We start from the raw sequence: 22,239 nt of genomic DNA, 5'->3' as shown, positions 1-22,239 counted from the left end.
AATGTGGATCTATACATCCACTCCTCCATATGCCTCATGGCGTAGTGCATAATTAATTAAACATAGGGACAACTTCACATGTTTAGGTTCATACACGGCCATCCCACATCAGCCCCAACGTTCTGGCGCTGACGAGGGCCACAAGTGTCGGTACTGAATGACAGATAGGCAGACAAGAGGAATACTATGTATACGAGAATGTAAAAACAGAAGGAAAGTTACTGCCTTTTGGCTTTCACCGTGGTTAATTGTCGACAGGAGAAAAGAGTTTTATGCCGCTGCTTGGAAGTTACTTTTGACACAGTTGCAGTGGATACCACTTCCGTTCTATGCAATAAATGGATGTGAACACAGCACAACACCCGCTCTGCAGAGCCATTGCTGTCCTGTCCTCCCAAGTGGGACAAGGCTGCGTCTGTTTCAGTCCCAGCGCAATTAAACATTCTGAGACGCTAGTTAGACATGGTGACATCAGTTCACCGCGAGCCGTGCGGGTTGCAGCGGCTGAGCCTCTCGGAGCAGCAGCTGTCCGGCTGTAAACTTCCGCGTGGCCCTGGCTTGTCATGAAGTGTCACTGCAGTATTGATTATGCCCTTATTTCATACATACAACTGCGTCAAAAGCCCCGGAAGAGACATAAATGGGTGCACAATAGAAGGGGAACATTATTACATAAAATTACGTTCAGATGCCCAGTACCGCCGTTTGATAGAAGTTACCAGACTGTACAATGGCAGGCATTGTTCTAACGAATCGACCAATGACGTAGCAAAAGTAAAGGCACTAGGCTGAGTTTTAACTATGTAATTTACAATTCTGGCGTTTTGCTTGCAGATTGTATCGCAGACCTTGGCGTCTTTATTGTGTTTCCATCAACATGTTCATTACTTGCTTTCTCACGAAGTTCTCGGGCGTACACGGACTAGTACGTTTGTTGGCGCCTCTCATCAGTGTGGGTGGAAAGAAATTTGAATATGCAAGGTTTGAGGTTCTCACAGCGGTCGTTATGAACACATATCTTCTGGGATGTGCCTTACCTCCAAATTTTTTTCGAAAAAGAGTGCCCCTTGGAGATCCCACTGCGTGAACGCCAGTTTTCTGGGCAGTGATATCGCTGTCAGCAAGTCTGGGAGAAGCCAAAAACTTGATATCGAAGAGCCAAAACCAAATATGAGAAAACCAGGAAAGAAAAAAGGAAATAAATATATTACGGCATATTTGCTCACGGTAAGAACTGTGGAACCAAAGAAAGAGCCGTTGCTAGCGTACGGCTCTAAAACAAATCTCGTTTCTAAGCAACGGCTCAGTAAACGCGTTCCTGCTGCAACGGATACAGGTAAAACAACAGAGGTACTGTAGGAAACGGTGTTCTCTAAACGGTCCGTGCAAATGCTTTGTAGCTAAGACAATTCTGGCAAACGAATCAGTTCGGTACGGGAGTCTATGAAGAAAAGTGAGTTTGAAGGGAGCCGCCGTTCAGAGAGGATTTGAGCGCGGAAGCAGAGGACTAGCCATTGCCAGAAGCCGTTACCAGGCAACTACTAGTGAAGACACTGCGAGCTGGAGAATGTTTTTAAATGTAGAGATTAGCGATGGCGCTGTAATTGCTTGTAATTCTAAAATCGTGTGCATAATCAATCAGTAAATCTTGTTTCCAATCCAAACCCCCATCTACAGTCACACATGCTACGTAACAATATTTTGTTTGGACTGCGAAGTTTATAGCTTCAGTTCTCTGGCCTCGGTGTGTGCAATGCAAGCCAGGGTTCCGCAAAAGACGTTACAGGCAGAGGGCAGTGAGCACAGAGGTGTGCACTTTGTATGGTGAGGTGTGGGCAGCTCTCATTATGCATGCAAGCATTTGTTTCCTTATGCTTCATTTTAAGCATTTTCCAATAACTCGTAAAAAAAGATTTCTTCAAAAACGTGAACTGAGAAATTGACTCTTAATACTTATGTCGCGGGTTCGATTCCCGATGAGGTCAATGGATTTTTCAAGTGCCCTAATCCTTCCAGCCGCACTATGGCCCTGGGGTCGACTCAGCCTCTAACAGAAATGAGTACAAGGAAGCTTCCTGGCGGTAAAGGGCGGCCGGCGCGTAAGGCTGACCTCACTGCCACATGTGTGCTGTCTAGAAAATGTGGGGACCTCGACGTCTCACAACCCTATAGGCCTCCACGGTCTGTTACAGAGAGAGCTTTACCTTTTTTTTAATAATTATGTTACTGCATTACCGCACTGTGCTGCTAGTTTTTATATTCTTTAAGCACGTTTTCGTTCTTGAAAGTTTCGCTTAAATAAAGCAGCGGTAGATATGACTACCATTAATATTTTATATACATGGCCATAACAAAATTTTGCCTTCTCTCAAATCAACGTTTCTTTGAAAATAACAAACAACTTTTTAAGAAGCCATTGAACTTGTCTGTAGGTGTGAGGGTTGTAGCGTCTCTAAAATCTGAATATGATTACTTCTGACATTACTTACTTACTTACTTACTTACTTACTTATGGAGCTGAGTCCTACTTGAGGAGAAGCCAAATCTGCAGCTGCTCAAGAATTTTCCAACATTTTATGGAACCTTAAGCTTCATTACCGTTTTCACAAGACCCCTCCACTGGTCCCTATCCTGAGCCAGATCAATCCAATCCATATCATCCCATCCTACCTCTCTAAGATCCATTTTAATATTGTCCACCCACCTACGCCTTGGTCTTCCCAGTGGTCTCCTTCCTTCTGGCTTTCCCACCAATATCCTATATGCATTCCTCTTCTCTCCCATTCGTTACATACCGTTCTAAATTGTACGGGTAAATAACGGAACTGTTGGCGTTTTTGCCCGCTTTACCCTATTTGTGCTCGTGCTGCCTCCCGTTTGTGTGTGTGAGAGATGGCGCTAACTCTGCAACTGGCTCATGTAGCTGTTGCGTTAGCACTTATAAGTAAAGAAGGGAACAGGATTTCTTTTGCCGGTCAAGGCCACCACGCCTTTACCTCTTCATCTCCTTCCTCCTCTCCGATAGGCAAGCAGTTTGAGCTGGTAGCAAAGGGTAGCGAGAGGCAGCCCTAGGGCCCAGCTGCAGATGATGGTGTGACCTTGACCTGCCGACAGGAATGGCCCCGTCTACAGTGCAAATATCGGGCCTGTCTAGGGACCCAAATCATAGAAGCCCCATTGCTACATTTACAAAACAGCACGCTGGAACGTGATCAGAGAACCTTGTTCTTGCTCCACTCTTCAAAGTGTGGAGATGCCGGACTGCTCACCAGTTCCAGGAAACCTCTTGTGTTGCAGCGCGAGAACCGGCTCACACTTCGGCGGTGACTCTGACACGGGACTCGGGGCATTTCCATCCTGTCCTTTGCTTACTCAGCTACATAGCATAGCGATAGCTAACTAGCCTATTGAGCCGTGCAATAGCTCAGGCGGTTAGTCGCCGGCTTCCATCCTAGGCCAGGTCATGTGGGATTTATGGTGGACGAAGTGGCACTGGGGCAGGTTTTCTACGAGTACTTCGGTTTCCCCTGCCAATTCGAATTCCACCCACTGCTCCACACTCATCATCTATCGTCCGGGGCTGGTACAATAGACCGGTTAGTGGCCAACGTACCAAGTGGACTCAGTCTTACCACACCCCAAGAAATTAAAAGAAAAGAAACCCAACTAAAACCTTGGAGCCCAGTTCCTTTCAAGCAGCAGCAAGTCGCTCAGCTACTGAAGAAGTTCCCAACGTTCTGTAGAAACAGGAGGTTAATTATAGTGTTTACAAGAGCCAGCCAATGGTCTCCATCTTGAGTCAGATGAATCCAGTCCACATTTCTCATCCTATTACTATAGAACTCAATTTAATGTTTCCTCCCATCAACATTTCGGTCTTTCTAATAGTCCCTTTCCTCCTAGTTTTCGCACTAACACCCCGTGAATGACACTTGAGGTTCTATAAAATGTTGGTAAATTCTTGAGCGGGCGAGCGACTGTTGGCTTCTCAAGGACTCAGCCCCACGGAGTCAGGCGGATGAAATGCAAAGCATTGAATTCACTTGTGAACTGAAGGATATACAAGGAACTTCTTCAACATGTTACAACTGCACACCCCTACCACGAAGCCCGCATATCTCGCGGTAATGCACCTGGTGTCGAGGCTCTCGCAGGTTTGCATCGCGTGATGATCGATCGTCATGTGATCCTAGCCGCCTCATTCGTAATTTTCATACGTTGGCAATACTNTCTACGGCGTATTCAGTAACGTAAACACGTTACAATATGTTGGCAATGCCGTGGTAAATCCTTGGGCCGCGACTTGACGGGCACTCATTGCTACAACAATGCTGAGGGCTCAGGAAACAGTACAGTCCTGTCACAAGTCTGGCAGCATTGGAAATCGTTACTCACGCGGCTTCACGTGCTTTGTAGTGGAGAGCAAGAGAAAGCCGGCACATAAACATCAGCCATGTTTCTACGCAGTGTATTTGCTATTCTATCGAACCAGATCCTTTGAAGAAGGAATTCGGACCTTCCTTTTGGAACTCTCTTACTGATGTTCTCTCTGTGCAAACACCGACTTCTCGCCCCACTGACATTAATATTACTGTCAAGGAATTGAATTCCTTGGTGGAACTTTGTACTGACGATGTAAATATTGAAGACACCTCGTCTAGGCACGACCCAGCGAAATTCTAAAAGGAAAAGGAACCAGCAGTCAACTAGACGTAAAATTAACAAAAGTAACAACCAGTTAAATAAGTAACCAACCATATAGACATGTTAATAATCGATAGACCCACCCAAAACAAACCAAACTATAATCTCAACGCTATTTAAAGGCCCCACACATCGTCTGCGTGTGACTCGGCAAGCACGAAATAGGAGGGAAGAATGTAGCACTGTTGTCAATATCCATTTCAACTCCAAATATCGAAGCTTTCAATTGTAAACTTGCAGTGGTTAGGATACATACTGTCACTTTTTATGAGTGACTCTCGACGGGGGTTTGGATTGGAGATTTGATTTATTGACCACTTATACACACAACTCGTAAGTACTAGTAATTATGGCGCCAACGCCGAAGTGGGCAACGGCTCCAACAGTGGCTCTTCCTCTGTCAGTGGGCACTCTCTTCCAACTGAACTGATGCAGAGTCAGAGTTACTTTACGACTGGCGGTTTACAGCCAATCAGTTCAACTTGGAGACAAGCCCCTTGAGACTCACGATCAGAGATTTTAGCCGAATCCTTGCGGTCATAGACCTTATGTAACAACCTTTCGGACGAGAGGATGCGTATGTCGTTTACAATTGTTGTTGGTCCTCGCCAGCGCAGTCATTCTCAGGTCCCAGTCCCGCGGGACTCGTGACCATATTTTACTGTCCCAGACTCGAGACTCCCCCAACCTGGAGGAGCAGGTTCCCGTATTAATGTCCCCCAGGAACAGGGTGGCCCAGTTACACCCCCAGGCACTGGGCTCCCATTTTGTTGCCTCTTACGACTCGCAGGGCGGCGGTGGAGATATGAACCGCCTCCACACGGGGAAACTGAACTGATTCTTAGTTTCGCCCCACTTATAAGTCGTCGGCAAGGACCACCATAGAAAACACCGTTTCTTCTTGTTATTTGTTGATTCGTTGCCGCGGAGACGTGTTTATTTGCGATCTTTGCCTAGCAACGGCTGTACCCGCTACAATACTGATATATCTAGTGGCGATGGAGAATCGTCAATCGCAAAACAGAGATTTGACATACGCCTGACCAACAAGTGACATCGGCCAACGTTGTTTCGAGACGGACAGCGATGGCGAAGATGGGTCATATACTCGTAACCGACCGACTGACCGACTGAAAACTCATTCCCTGATTCACTAAACACAACACGCTACTTCATGACCCGTTCCGTGACTCTGGGTCTTTCTTGTGGATTTGAGAGTGGCTCGGCCTGTGCAGAGTTTCACTCCTTCAATAGAATCCGGAACTTGTAAAAGCCCCACAAATCTAAAACAGTGGAATACAAACAAGCCCGAACCGAATCGAATTCTGAAATATTCTACGCAACATATCAGTGACATCATATGACTCCGTGCGTTCGTGCTGGGGCAAGTACTTTTGACGTTACAGGCAAAGCCGACATTCCGAGGCAGATGAAGCCTTCAACAACAACAACAAAACGAGCGCCGCGACGACACGAATAAACGTTTATTGCAGACGCCATGTTTCTCGACAGCATGGGAGGTACAAAATCGTTTTCATACAACCGGTGTATATGATGAAACTTTGAGATCCAAGACGTACAGCTCCACGGGTTCAGACATGTACGGGAGGAGACAAGGAGACGAAAAATGAGGGGCCAAGGAAGTAGGACTGGAGGAGAGACTAGAGAAGAAGGAATGGAAGAAGAAGAAGAAGAAGAAGAGAACTATGTGCGAGTTAAGCAGAAAACAAATTACTCTTCACACTGTTTCGGAATTGCTATATGACGAGTGTGAGGATCGATTACAACGATGCTGGCACTTTACGTACTTTTTAACGTTGATTTAATCGACCATGGCCCTGTACGACTTAACAAGTAATTTACAATCATCAGAGACCCAGGCAAGCACACAGCTGGATCGGAAGGGGAATCCCCCTCTCAGAGGGTAACCCGACACACGTGACTCGAGCTTCATCGATTCCTCTGTTTACCCTTCATTCCGGGCCTACTGGCAACTTACTATCACCATTTTGTCTCCAAGAATTCGTCCCTGAAGTTTCAATGGCTTGAATTAGTATAATAATAGACTGAGACTGTGAGTTCTAGCATGTTCGGCGCCTCAGTGTACCTTCAACTTCTGTCCTGTCTTCTCTCGCCTCCACACAAATGCTTTGTGCACCATATTTATTTCACTGTCTGCCAAGTTTGCGAGGAGTCAAGATTTATTCAGCTTTCTCTCACACGTGACCTTGGCCTCTGTGTGTCTCATTGTATGGCTTGAAAGCACTTTGCTACGAACAATCAATCTTTATTTCTTATTGTATATTCTGTCCTTTTAAGTCAACTGCTAGAAGTCACATTAACTGATGTTTAAAAATCTTGTTTCTTATTCCTAACTATACACTACGTGCTTCGAGCTTAAACGGTCATCATCAGGTGACAGATACAAATCAGCCAATAATGTCTATCCTGTAAGCACAGAAATGGAACATAAACTTGTATAAAATCGCGGAGAAAATAATGAATTATGTCGGGTCCAACCTGACGTTTGATGGACGGGAGAGTAAAACTGACAGCACAAACTTTCGCTTGCAGCGTTTAACGTTTTCTCATTAATGTAGTTACATTCTCCTTCCAAATTTTCGAAACTTTACCTACAAATCTGGTCAGTTCTTGGTGTCGATGGGCGTTTCTCAGGCGCCTCGCTTGTTGCACTGTCATCAGGGAAAACGCAAAGAGAGAAGAGCAGTTCGGGGCTGAGAGCAGGAAGTGGTATCGAGTAAGTCTGCTTCAAGCCCCTTCAAAACACGCTCCATTCTTCCCAACAAGAGTGTCCTATCTGTTCCTGTTTCCTCCCTGTTATGAAGGACTACAATCGGATCTTCTGGAGAGTGACGTCACCAAGAAGTACAGTCTGATCCTCTGGAGAGTGACGTAAGGGAGTAGTACAGTTGGATCATCTGCAGTCAGGTCATGACTAGGGACCGCATTTTAATGCAAATGCATATTTCTTTCTTGCAACCAGAAAGTATGCTCTTTTGGATATATGTATTGATTACTTCCTTTCTTAAATTTTGAACATGGTTTGACGGTGCATATAAATGCATATTTTGCCTGTTTTATGAATAAGCATCATATTTTCCAAGATCTCTATTTATACTGCATATTTCCTTTTGAAAATCTTTATCATATATATTTTTTAATTTTATGTTCAAAATTTCAATCATGGTCGTGGGTATACAATTTTTCTTTTCCGTAGTAGAATATGTTGCACAGTTGACTCAACATTTCGTCATGATTCATGTTTGTGATGCAATACCCAGGACGGGACTTCCCCGATCCCTCTACTCGTAACTTGCCTCATCCGCGTACCATCAAAGTGGCCGCGAAGAGATTAGTCGGAAGCGTTCACATGTAGCCGCTATCAACGTAATACTATTCAACCGATAAGGGACTTCACTTATTTGTGTCCGAAGTCTCCATGAGGTTCGTTACGCTTCTTCAGTTGAAGCTGGGGCCATTCACATTAGTGGTGAGTAGGCTGTAGTTAAGTTTGTTTAGCTTTCTGTAGTCATGCCGAAAGTGAAAGCAAGTCAGAAAACTAAATTACAGATGTATCAGCGGGAGTTCGAAGGAGAGATGATAAGTACGGATAACGAAATTCCTTATTGCCGAGCGTGTGAGAAAACCGCTGTGAAAAACGCTTTCAAGTGCTTCAGCATTTGGATACTAATATACACAAAGAGAATATTAAAATTAAATCCACGAAAAGTGCTCCTGTTCAAAAATTGCTTAGTGAATTTTCTTATAGTAGTTTTTCACAGTTCTCTTTTGATTTATTTTAGCGGCAGATATTCCGCTGTGGAAACTAACCAATCCTACTCTGAGAAGTATACACAGTGCAAAGTGCCGGATGAATCTGCTGTGTGCAAAAATTACATGAAGCAGTGTTACGATCTTACAGTTGATAGCATTAGAGATAAGATTAAAGATAATTTTGTGTGGGTATCAGTCGACGAAACACAAGATTGTGAGGGACGGTTTATTGAAAATTGTATTGTTTGATCCCTTAATAAGAATGAACAATCTACCCCATATCTTCTTGCGGTAGAGCAATTTGAAACCACAAATAGCTCCGCAGTTTCCTAATTTTTTATCAATTCCATGAATTTACTATGGCCGAATGGCATTCAGTATGAGCGCGTATTGCTCTTTGTGACTGATGCCGCAAGTTATATGATGAAAGCCGGTACTGCTCTTAAAGTTATATTTCCAAATATGACACATTTGACTTGCCTTGCCCATGGGTTGCACCGTGTTGCAGAAACAATTCGTGCAAATTTTCCGCTTGTTGACAAGTTGGTGTCTTCTGTGAAGAAGGTATTTGTTAAAGGGCCATACAGAAAAGAAGCCTTTAAAGCAGTAGCACCGAGCGTTCCACTTCCGCCAGAACCAATTTTAACGCGCTGGGGCACGTGGCTGTGTGCAAGCGAGTTATTATACCGAACATTAGAAACAGTGAGGAATGTCATGAATACATTTGATCCAAAAGTGCAGCATCAATTCAAATTGCCCAAGATGTACTAAATGACGCAGAACTAGAAACTAATCTTTCCTATATAGCTGCTCACTTCTCTCATCTTCCATCCGCCATTTCCTCACTGGAGGCAAGCAGTAGCAATACTACTTTGTATCAGTCGTTAAATGTGTTCAAAACCACTGTTTCCAAATTGAATTCGGTTCCTGGAAGAGTTGGTGAAGTAGTAAAGGAAAAAGTACACAACATTCTTTAAAGAATTCCAGAATATGGACAAATTTATGAAATTGAAGATATTTTAGCCGGTAAACGTACTTAACTGCCAAGTAAAAAATCACTTAACAGTGGAGCAAATAGCGGCTTTTGTACATACGCCCCTAAGTTCCTGTGAGGTGGAAAGAAGTTTTTCCCTCTATAAGGACATCTTACGAGACAATAGGAGGCGACTAACTGTGGAAACCCTAAAACATTTAGTAACTGTGAACTGCAACAGAAGAGAAGTTGAAAGTTCGGAGAGCTAAATGTGAGTACCATTGGTTTTTTAAATTTGTAATGAAATGTGTTGGCTTTGTTGCACGATTTGTATTTAAGTATAGCTTTTTATTGCAAGTGAATAATTCAGTGATTACATAAAATGAACTTAAATATTGATTTCTTGGTCTCAAAATAATGTAAAATCAATTTTAATATTTGGTATAAATTTTTATGTGCATATTTTAGTGCATATTTCGGAAGTTTTTCATGCATAAATGCATACATATTTAAGGGAGTATTAGGAGATAAAAATCCGGTCCCTAGTCATGACGGAGTAGAGTCTGATCCTCTGCAGAGTGAGGTCATGAGGGAGTAGTCGGATCCTCTGCAGAGTGAGGTCATGAGGGAGAACAGTCGGATCCTCTGGATAGTGACGTAAAGGAGTAGTACAGTCGGATCCTCTGCAGAGTGAGGTCATAACGGAGTACAGTCGGATCCTCTGCAGAGTGAGGTCATGAGGGAGTACAGTCGGATCCTCTGCAGAGTGAGGTCATGAGGGAGTACAGTCGGATCCTCTGCAGAGTGAGGTCATGGCGGAGCACAGTCGGATCCTCTGCAGAGTGAGGTCATGAGGGAGTACAGTCGGATCCTCTGCAGAGTGAGGTCATGAGGGAGAACAGTCGGATCCTCTGAAGAGTGACGTCATGAGGGAGTACAGTCGGATCCGCTGAAGACTTCCACGCAGCTGCAAGATAGTCGTTTGCTGTGTGGACCCATGGGCTGGGATGATTTCCTTTCATTTAGATTACTTGTCGGGCTCGCTTTCCCAGGCGGGAAATATATTCCAACTGTTATCGGAACGAAGGTGCGATTTCGTCATGCAGTCACGTGGAACGTTACGTCATCGTCAGAAACTTGTATTCATGTGTACACAAGGCGCGATGCAACTTCGTTCGCAAGGGAGACGGACATACACCGTCACAGAGAACAGCCCTTCTTCATAAGATCATGCCATTCGCGTATTCAGAGTCGCCCGCCGTTTGTGGAACGCGGAGTTTCATTGCCGTGCTCACAAAATCCAGCCAGTTGTGGCGGATGAATCAGGTCAGCAACCCCCTCCTGTTATTCCCCAGTCTACCCCTATGTCTTCCAACCAGTCTCTTTCGGTCAGGTACTGGGGCCAGCATGTTCGCATTTAGCATAAAGAGAAACGCTAACCAGGAAAGAAAGAGAGATTAAATCTAACGAGAGGGAGCGATCGAATGACTTTGAGATCGCAACCCTATCAGTAGCCAGACGCGAGATTCGGCTTCAGGGGGTGAGTGGGAGAAGGATGCAAGATGAATAGAAAGAGAAACAGGTAAGTGAGCGCGAGATAGGGATATAAGGAGATAAGACTGAAAATGGAATAAGCAAAAGAGAGAAATAGAGTAAAATAGAATAAAAGAAGGAATTTTGAGAATGAAAAATTAGTTTGCATGGGAAGTAGTGTCTAAATTGGCTCCATTCCTTGCGGGACAGTTCCTGCTAACTGCAGACTTCCACGTCATTTCAGTTTTGCTTTAGAAATTAAAATCCGTTTGTACATTCGACCGTAATAAATGTTTCCTTTTGGTCTGTTTCAAGATACGAACAGACAGACACTGCTTTGGGGCTGTAGATGGAGGATGTCGGAAACACAGGGCAGGACTTCATATTCCAGACCACTCAACTGTTAAATTATATAACATCGAGGCAAACTATAATGTCTATTTTGGAAGAAAAAATTGGAAATTACATGTGCATGATGGTAAAATGTAAAGCTATTCTTGTAACAGGCCCATAGGGCTGTGAGACGTCGAGGCTTCCACATTTTGTACAGTTGGCTCATAGAGGGCGGTGAGGTTGTCAGTCTTACGCGCCGGCCGCCCTTTACCACCACGAAGATTCCTGGTACTTATTTCTGTCAGAGGTTGAGTCGACCCTAGCGCCATAGAGCGGCTGGAAGGTTTGGGTTAATTGAAAAATCCAATGACCATATAGGGAATTGAACCCGCGACCTTCCGGCTTGCAGCATCGTGTCTCAACCAACTACGCTACCACGTGCCCCCAGTATGTGGGAGTACAGTATTAATATGGATGAGACAGATGGTGCGTCATAGAACTTCACTGACAATGCTCGTGCTGCTGTCAATTATTGTTATTCTGAAGACGGAAATGAGCGTTGGAACTCCACAAAAAGGTGATTTTCTTGACCAGCCGCTCGATCGAACATTTCATGAAAGAGGGTACAAAACTGAGTGTCATATGTTCGTGTGTTCATGAGAAGTAACACAAATATGCTGTTTCCTGTATATCTGGGCATCCTGTAGCAGATATTAACACTTATGGAAGGAGCTGTTGATAAAATCATTTTTGACCGTTGCTATTTTGCCCTCCGGCTTTAATTTCATGCGACAGAGCTTGGTAAACAGGAAGTATGCGGCCACAGCTTGAGCAATACCGTGCTACACTTGTTCAAACAGAGATTCAAGTTCGCATATGCTTCTCGTTAGCAGACACTGAATTCAGGTGACCTTGCAAGATCTGACGTTCTTACAGCCGCCATGTGAGGGTGGTAAAAGTTTACCGACGTTTCGGAGGATCGTCTGTACATTTTTACCACACTACACAACATAAAAAATGTGATCGTAAGGAAAATACATTTAGGATGTGAAACTCAGCTTACCGACCACTTCCGCTGGTTTCTTGCCTGGGTTTCGTTTCCACCCTGAAGATGGAGGTGATATAATTCCTTCTATTTCCGAACTACACGGCATAATAACGCAGGAGATCTCACTGATCAAGTCAAATTTAAAGATCATTTTACTTGCTACGCCTAATTGTGCGGCGCTGAAAGACCAGTGTTTGTTAAATGATACAAACTCCGTCCTAAGTGCAAACAATATATATTTATATGTCTTTGATCTTGTTCTTTCTACACTACATGTTTNACACGTAGTACAGACAAGCAGCGGCACTCACACAAGAAGACTACATTAAATAACACCTATACAGTGTGAAAACAAGAACTAGCCGCTCCAGCACGTAGACATAGGGCGAGTAACCCTAAGAATTTTAAATTTTAAATTTAAAATTTATAGAAAATTTTAAAAGGTTTTAAAAACGTCATAACTAAAGATTTTTAGAGTGCTACTACAAGAATATCGGGTGCGACGTGTGAAACATAATCTACATATCAGACACATATCAACGATGTAGATGTTGATAATACGAAGAATGTGACATTGTGTTTTTAAATGTTAAGTTTTATACTGGGTTCAGTGTGGCAGCGACGTTAAGAGTATACACCTGATGATGGCCGATAGAGGCCGAAACATGTAGTGTAGAAAGAACAAGATCAAAGACATATAAATATATATTGTTTGCACTTAGGACGGAGTTTGTATCATTTATCGTGTAGAGTGCAACAGGATGCTTAAATATAATATTGTAACCAGTGTTTGTGCTTAATACATCACTGAAATCTGTTCACTGGACGGCCTGGCCTTGTCAGGCGGAGTGACGAATAGTCGAAACTACGTCTGGGGCAGTTGTGGCCAGTCTGGAGACACCGTCCTGACGTGTCAGGATAGCTGGTAACCCAGCCCAAATTCGAACCAGATCTCTCCGGCTTGTAGGCCTGGTGCTGTCGCTAGGTTCTCGTGGTGACGAGCTGCAGACAAGAGCGACCTCCGCCGCTGCAGGGCGGGTCTCGGCCCATAGCGGTCCTGAGCCATTTCAATTGGAAGTTCCTGGCGCCCTTGTGTCTCGCGTTTCTCTCACGGGGGCCCGAGATAGATACAGCGTTCACGTAATGGCTTATCGCGATGGTTCCCAACTTCTTCCTTCTCATTTACGCAAATATAAATGAGCAGCAAACTTCCACAAGGCCTATGTTTTGTCACGTGACAACATTATGCACTACATACACACACGCATGTCGTAGAAATGTTGACGCGTTTGTTGCGTCCGTTCAATGATCCTAAAAACCACAGGACTGACAATAACATGTGTTCGAATTAATTACACGTGGTACTGCAGACACACAAATTCCTTTATTGCACAGCCTAGACCTAAATGTCACTCTTGTTTAAATTATTTATGGCATTTCTGTATAACAGAATTCCATATAAAATAAACTTTATATATAGTTCTCTGTTTTAAGGAAGCAGTAGAGAGAGTTTGGGGGCACGGTAGAGTAGTTAGTTGAGAGGCACTATGCTACAAGCCAGAAGGTCGCGGGTTCGATTTTTGAATGAGGTCATAGGATATTTCAATTAACACAATTTTTCAGCCGCACTATGGCCCTGGGTTCGACTCAGCCTCTAACAGAAATGAGTACCAGGAATCTTCCTGGGAGGTAAAGGCCGGTTGGCGCGTAAGGCTGAACTCACCGCGATCTGTGAGCAGACTGTCTAGAGAAAATGTGAGAGCCTCGACGTCTCACAACCTTATGAACCTCCACGGCCTGCTACAGGGACATCTGTACCTGTAATAAAGAAAACTTTCAGCCCACGCGGCACACAATTTGCACACCACCGCTTGCTTAATGGTCCTGTCTAAATTCCAGTCCCTCCGTGGCAGCACAACACAATTTCACTGGTAAAAGCGGAAGAGCTGTCCCCCCTGCTTACACACAAACAGAGCGTCGCGGCGCTGGTGTGATAATTAAATCCACATTAGCTTTGCCGCAAGCTGTGTGCTCGCAGCTAGGAGTACAGGCCGTGTGTTAGACCTGGCCGACGGATTTGCAATGAGGAGACACAGCGGAGCCAGGTCCTGTGTCAGTCCTTACATCCTGTAATACTCATCCTCGGAGAAATTCAATGCCCATTCTGACCGGAGTTCACATGATGGAAACAGTTGCCAGTGAAACTAGTGACAGGGTTTTCTGAACTAAGCAGCTGACTGAAATCGAGATATTGTGTTTCTGTGAAGTCTCTGGTTCATGTCTCGGTTAATATAAACCTATCATGACGTCATTTATGATACTCCTCATTCTCAACAAACAACTGAAGGACGAACATCCGCTTACTGCTTACCATTTAACCCTAAAGATGGAGGCAGTACTTTCCACTGAAACGTTGGTAAACGTCTAACAGACTATGCGGTATCATATCCCATAATAAAGTAACCTTCAACTGATGGAAACCTATTGTGAAGTACAGACACGTTGCTAAGCGATGACTCTGTAACAGTGATCGTTTCTGAGCAACGGCTCGGTAAACACGTTCCCGCAACAATATACGTTAGAGAGCGTATTGTACTCAGGCGCTCTACACAGGAAATGAGTGTCTTCATAAGTCCACAAATAATAAGATTTCAGTGGCTGGTGCAAAGGAAGGGATCCAATGTCTTGTTTACTGTTCGACGAGGTGCATTAGCAAGAGATAACTATTTCAGCTGAAGAAAGCCGTCTTCTGGGATGTGGCGCCGTGTAGATATTGTATTAACAGACGTTTCGGAGGAACGTATCGCCTCCATCTTCAGGGTAGAAGAGAAAAGAAGAAAAATCCGCGAGCGAGGAACCAGCGTGAGCAGGTGCTGACAGCCCAGAAGACGGCTTTCTTCATAGTCACCGCCGCGAAAACTTCAAATCTTACTTATTTCAGCTGAATTTGACGTTATAAATTGATTTCCTCTTCAGAATCGCTCGCACGGGTACAACAGCCGCTCCGAGTCGCAGTTATTGCATTATCGTCACGGTCTCGAGCTCGCCGCCTGCGGACAACACTTAGTGCAGCATGAGGGGAATTGGCTTTGACGTGTGTAGGGTTGCAGTTCGAGAAGTTTCCTGGAATCACGAAACTTCGGCAGGATCCCAGGTGATTGCGGTGACTGAGGTAGCGGCTTCGAGAAATGGGATACCTACTTCGTGCTTGCGGGTCTTACGTCATTAATGGCATCTCTCTCCTGGCCAGTTGCCGNCCAGCATCTACTACGTCTTGCGCCTGTCTGAAGTGACCTAGGGCGTTCGCTATCAAACCTGGTCTGATTAAACAGAAGTACATATTTGCAGGCAGTAAACGCTTCAGACTAATAGGAAGCAAAATTCCTAAATCAAATTGAGATCAGGTTGGCATTAAAAACGGACGCTACAAACCAGGTTATACACTTAAACCACTAATAAAAACAGCGACTATAACACCAGTGAAGAACTCAGCAGCTTATAGTATTAATATCTACCGATCACAGTGCCCGCGCTGTCTAAAGCATGTACTGCCTTTGCCCGCTCGAACAGTGGTATCGTGGGTTCGAATCCTATTGTAGGCATGGATGTCTGTGTTTGTGCTGTTCTATGTGTAGGTAACGGCCTTCCAACGGGCTGATCCCCCGTCCAAGGAGTCCTACCGACTGTGTATAGGATCAAGAAACTGAAAAAGCGGCCGAAGTTCAACAAAGGACTGTAGAGCCATAATAATAATAATTCAATTCGTGTTTATTTACGTGCAAACTTAACAGCACAATAACAATAATACACTTTAATACACAACTTGTGACTACAATTTACAGAGCACTATCACACAAAGAGTAGCATTCCCAGTCATAGTCTTCACTACGCTGCTTGGTAGCGGCTTCCAACAGTGGACGTTGCTCTGCTCTCCCAGGCTCACTTCTTCTCAGGCTGGCAGCCATCTAACACCAAGCTCCTACTCTTCTAACTGCGGTCTCAAGACTCTCTTGTAATGACAGCTGGTCCTCGTTATATAGCCTCGACACGTACCGTACAGAAAACGTCTCTGCCATTGTTGTGTATCTGTTGCGGCAATAACGTGACGGCTATTGAGCCATTGCCTAGCAATGGGCGTATCTGCAGAGCCGTTCTCATGTACCGGCTGTCTCTACTGGGTTCATAATTCTGGCTTTGAGCAGACATGCCATAGTATTATCGAGTGATAAACGAAGGCTGGCGTTTACCATCATCTCCAACGAATAACACGCACAAACGGTCAATCATAAACACTAACCTTTATACAGAATACTAACATTTCACATCTCGAAATCAAAATAGTATCAATACTCATACACCAGATATGACAAAAGGCTGCTCGCTCGTTCGTGACATACTACATTGCTTACGTCCATGAAAATTCTTTGCTATGGCAATCTGAATTTATGTAATGGGAATAGCGAGGGTTAAGCTTACAATTCGTTTTTATATACAGGATATCACAGGCGCATGTATCAACGTGTCCTTGTGTTTGTTCCCCCGATAAGAATTTCTGAACAACGGAATGAAGTTGTATACACTTTGGTATAAACATTACGTCACGACACATTTTTAGCCTAGCTTCCACATTTTGAAAAACAAAAGCAGGTTTATGTGATCTTCGCTCTGTGTGTGTGTGATTGTATGTGTACATCCCCTATCATTACTAGGGAACGGCTAGGTGAACACGTTAACGCGGAAAAGAGGACACGCAACAAAAGAAGAATTTTTGGAATCATTTTCTTTGCAGCGCGTGTCATATCAAAGGAAAGTAGGCGATTAATTCTTCCCAGACCTTCTTGTCTAATTTCTCATCATCACCAATAGAAACACGACGAATGCGCGAACTTCTACGGTGGGAAGTTAGCCATCTCTGCCTCGAGAGAATGTTTTTATTCTTATTAAGATACACCATTATTAGTAATTCATCCAGTTTCACTGAAACAACAATTAACAGCGGGTTACTGATAGCGATGTCAGATTTCCCATCATCCTGCATCTACCCGATGTCCCCATTAACTTCACTCTCATCAGCAACTTAGTGCCAGAACGTAACAATCCTCCACCTTAAATACCAATTTACTTAATGATTTGGGTTCTGTAGTTCTTTATTACCTTCGTCCGTCCATTCTGTCGCACTGCGCAAGCGCAAGCCATATGCAGTCACCGAAGCTTTTGGGATGGGCCACGACAGAAAATGGCGGCAGCAGTTCACTTCGGCAAGCAAGTCACACGCAACGGAGAAGAGAGAATTCATTTTCTTGGATTCAGAGAACAAAGACCTTAGAGAAAGGAATTGCTATCAATTCACTGCGAGCTGATTCACTTCAGCCTAATATCTGTATAAAACACATGAGATATTCACGCCGGTTAAAATTCATACTGTGATCTTCTGGATTATGACACCGTATAGCCTGGTATGTGGATAAAGATGTTTCGCAGGAACGTGCTGCTTATATCTTCAGATTGGAAACCGCTACTGCAAAGAATGAGATTGTATGTCCTTCCGAAGCGTTGGTATTCAGGTACCAGACTACACGGTGTCATAACTTGGAAGACATTAAGAACAGTAGCAGTCGTAGTATTATTAGTAGACGTCAGTAGTAGTAAATCGAAAATGTATAGTCCTAAAATTATCCGTGTACCTACCATGCCATGAAGACATATGAAAGAGTGGAGGTATAGCTCCACTATTCGTAACCTGATCCTTGCTGTTTTATTCCGGGGATAGTCTCTGCAGCACACGCTCATTATGAGACTGGGTGGGGCCCAAAACCAATTTTAACTGCACTCAAAAGAGAAAAATATTTCTCCCCTGCCGAGAATTAAACCCTGGTCATCCATCCCGTAGCCTATTAAGTACACCGACTGAGCTACGCCGGCTTCGTAGGCCTATAGTATAAATGAGAAAAAGTTTGTCGCAAAAAGTCTTGGAAAAATAAATTCATTATGATTCTAAAAGAGAAAAAATATATATTGGCAAGAAAAGAAACCATATGAAGCCACACAACATCAGGCAATAAACCACACATCTGACAGGAAATTTTGTGCCCACACAAAACAAAGACAGAAACAAACTGAGTGTAGGAAATCCCTTACATTCACAACACAGGAGCATTCAATTTGTGTCTCCATACGTTTACGAAAAGATAAAAGGAAAAGAAGTTAGCAGTGCCTTGTGTAGCAGAGAGCAGAGATCAGTGGACCGTGATCACAGGATCACAGTCTGCTCGGGTCGGCTCACACACGCTACGTGGTACCAGGAAGAAACTGAAACCCGAGCCTGGGGGCGGGGCATATCAAAAGGAGCGCATACTTCCAGTAACCAACCAACTAACTAGAGCGGAATATTTCTTGGGGAGCAAATAATTATTCACCTAGTCAAGATTTTCCAAAAATGTTATTAAACCGAAAGTTTCATTACCCTCTTCACAAGAGCTCGCCGGCAGTACTATATTCTAAGCAAGATGAATCCACTCCACACCCTCCGGTCCAATTTCTTTTTGATACATAGTAATACTGTCCTTCCATCGACATAGAGGTCTTCACAGTTGTCTCTTTCCTTCAGGATTTCCTACAACAAATTTTGTACGCATTTTTCTCCTTCCCCACGTGTGTGTCCCTTTCTCCTATACCCGAACATCATAGTAGGCCCGAATATTTCGTGAAGGATACAAATTTTGGAAATCCTCATATTGTAATTCTCTCCATCCATTTATTTTCTCCTCAGCACCCCGTTCTTAAACGCGCGAAACCCGTGTTCCTCCCTCAACACGAGAAATTAATTTCACATCCATGCAATATTAATGTCATCACAACTTCACAGCTTAGTTCATGAAATGTACGCGTTCTGCACGCTAACTGCACGAACTGAGTGTTTTATTTGGAGTTCAGACTACACGGCGTCATCGCCGTAAGATCCTCACATATTGCTGGCCTCGATGTTAGTTTGTTGGACACCCTTGAATCTCCTGTTGCGAAGTTAAACTGCAGAAGCGGCGTACGTTGCGCTCACAAAGCTGGCCTCCGACACTGCGCAAAGAGATTCATCAGCCTTGTATTTCATTGAGAAGTATCACAACGGCAAATATTTCGATTAAAAACTCTAAAACTTAATAAACTGCATTTCCTGTTTTGGAAGTACTCTATTAGTACTGTCTATACAGCGTCAATACATACATTTATCGGTAGAGATCTCGTGACATAAAGGTAGGTAACAGATGTTTTGAAAATGTGGCACTGTTCAGATATTTGGGGACGACAGTAACACATCAAAACCTGATTCAGGAGGAAATTAAGAGGCGATTGAACTCGGGTAATGCTTGCTACCATTCAGCCCACAACCTTTTGTCTTCTCGTCTGCTGCCCCAAAACATAAAAATTAGAATATACAAAACTATAATTTTCCTTGTGGTTCTGTATGGGTGTAAAACTTTGTTTCTGACATTAAGGGAGGAACACAGACAGAGGGTGTTTGAGAACAGGGTGTTGAGAAGAATATTTGGACCGAAGAGGGATGAAGTGACAGGAGGTTGGAGAAAACTGCATAATGAGGAGCTTCATAACTTGTACTCTTCTCCAAGTATAATTAGAATGATCAAGTCAAGGAGGATGTGATGGGCAGGGCAAGTAGCACGAATGGAGAGAAGAGGAAGCATCTAGGATATTGGTGGGAAACCAGGAAGGAAAGGGACCACTATGAAGACCAAGACGTAGGTGGGTGGATAATATTAAAACGGAAGTTAGACAGGATGGGATGGTATGGACTGGATTGATCTGGCTCAGAATAGGGACCAGTGGAGGGCTCTTGTGAACACGGTAATGAACTTTCAGGTTCCATAAAATGCTGGGAAGCATGGCGGCTGGCGGCTGGCGGCTTCTCAAGAAGGGCTCAGCTTCATGAAGTCAATATAGAACTAAACAAACACTTACACGTAGTTCAATTCACTATCCGACACCAGCCCAGGAGTTAGCATCCGCGAGGGCTCTCGTTCTCATGTTCCGGAGGGGCTCGGTTCGACTTTCGGTAGGGACATCGGTTATCATAAGGGTTTTCGTTGTTTTCCTCAGTTATTCCAGGCAAATGCCGGATGGTACTTAGATTAGATCGCGTCTGTTTCCTTGCAAATTATCATTCACACACAATGGACGCTAGTCTGCCTGCCGGATGCGTCGTTAATATCCCCCAAACCAATATCAATATCCGACGCAGTATGAAACTTACCTTTCCCCGGTGCAGAGTACAGCTCCCCCCCACCCCCAACAAACTTATGCATCGATGTTCTCTGAATCTTACTTTAACAACTCCTCACTCCGCCCCCAGCCTTTTCCGCAGCTTGCAGAAGGTGAGCCGCGGAAAACAGAGAAAACAGGAACCTCACAGAGTGCGAATGCGGTGACAATTGTGTCCGTCCTTCTCACGTGATCATTCCCATCAGCTTGCAAGAAGCCGAATGCATTTCCATTATTGTCGATGTTGCTTGAAAATGCGACATCCAGCAGTTGCGGGGATCCCTGCTTTGGGGAATTCGAAGGCCACCCTCGCCCGCAAGTCATTCGGAGAGCCATATGAATTTGATATTGCAGACGTCACGACCCAGTAGAAGACTGGGCCGCGTCTCCTGCCTCTGTGCCGTGCTTGGAAATGTTATCAACCGTCAACAGCACAATTCATGCCTCCTCCTCTTCCATGCGCAAACGCGACGAGTTACAATTCGCTTGTTTCGTAAAGTTGTCCCTGTGCTTAACTAATTAAGCACCATACCATGAAGGAGTATTGGGGGGTGGATGTCTAGATCCGCGTTTTCTTGACATCGACGCTTCACTCCCCGGCCGCTTTACCCCCTGGGAAAAAGCCCCCGGTATCCACTGCATAGGTCCCAGAACCGGTCTGGACGATACGGTCGCCCAGCTCCTAGCCCGTCGCTATACCGACTGAGCTATCCTGGCTCCCTTTGTTGTTTCGTGCCAATCAGAATGTTATTATGACCTCTGTGCGGCTCGCCCAAGATTTGTCACTTACGCGGAGTGTTAAAAGTGACATGGCCGATTTCAAGCAAGTGCGCTCGCATTTTATGCGAAACTGAAAGAGCGGCATATTTGCTCCAGGCAAGAACTGTGGAGCCAGAGAAACAGCCGCTGCTGGAGAACGACTCTGAAACAACATTGGTTTCTAGGCAACGGCCGCTGAACAGACAATAGAATGACGCCCGTTGCTAGGCAGTAGATTCTTAATAACCAAGAATTGACGGTCGCTGCTAGGGAACGGTTTGGTAAACTCATTCCCACGGAAACGTTTAGCATACGAGAATGAACAGTGTTGCCTGCGCGGGCCATGCAGAGGAGCTATAAGGAAGACAACTGGGGCAACCAAGTCAGTTTTGTATAGGAGTCAGAAGAAAACACTCGGTGACAAATAAAGAGTTAGCCGATGGTCAAGAGATGACGAGAAGACTAGGAGATTGGTGTGAAATGGCCGCTAGTCAGTTACAAAGAAGGCATACAGTTGGAAGGGAGCTGCCATTCAGACAGGACATGAGCTTTGAAGCAAAGGAATATCCATTGTTAGGAGCCGTTACCAGGAAATGTCTAGTAACAGACCGAGAACACTAATGTGTGTGCGTAACAGTGATTTGTAAAATGTGGAGATCAGCGCTGGAGCTATAATTAAATGTAATTACGAGTTGTGTGTTAAAGTGGTCAGTAAATCCAATCCAAAACACCGTCGAGAGTCACTCATATGCACGTGACAATATTAATAAAATCTCACTATATACGCAATATTTGAAATAATTGAAACCCCCCAAAACACACA

The 22,239-nt window shown here is 44.3% G+C and overlaps 1 protein-coding gene across 7 annotated transcripts in view; it reads right to left on the bottom strand.

Annotated features, from left to right (window-relative positions):
- The window catches only part of LOC111874619 (GTPase-activating Rap/Ran-GAP domain-like protein 3), a 252,542-nt gene that overhangs the window by 103,070 nt on the left and 127,233 nt on the right, over positions 1–22,239 (bottom strand). The gene's annotated exons all lie outside the window — the stretch shown is intronic.

This window comes from Cryptotermes secundus, unplaced genomic scaffold, assembly GCF_002891405.2.
Source record: "Cryptotermes secundus unplaced genomic scaffold, Csec_1.0 scaffold1817, whole genome shotgun sequence".
NCBI lineage: Eukaryota > Metazoa > Arthropoda > Insecta > Blattodea > Kalotermitidae > Cryptotermes > Cryptotermes secundus.
This window is presented reverse-complemented; position numbering and strand designations above follow the sequence as displayed.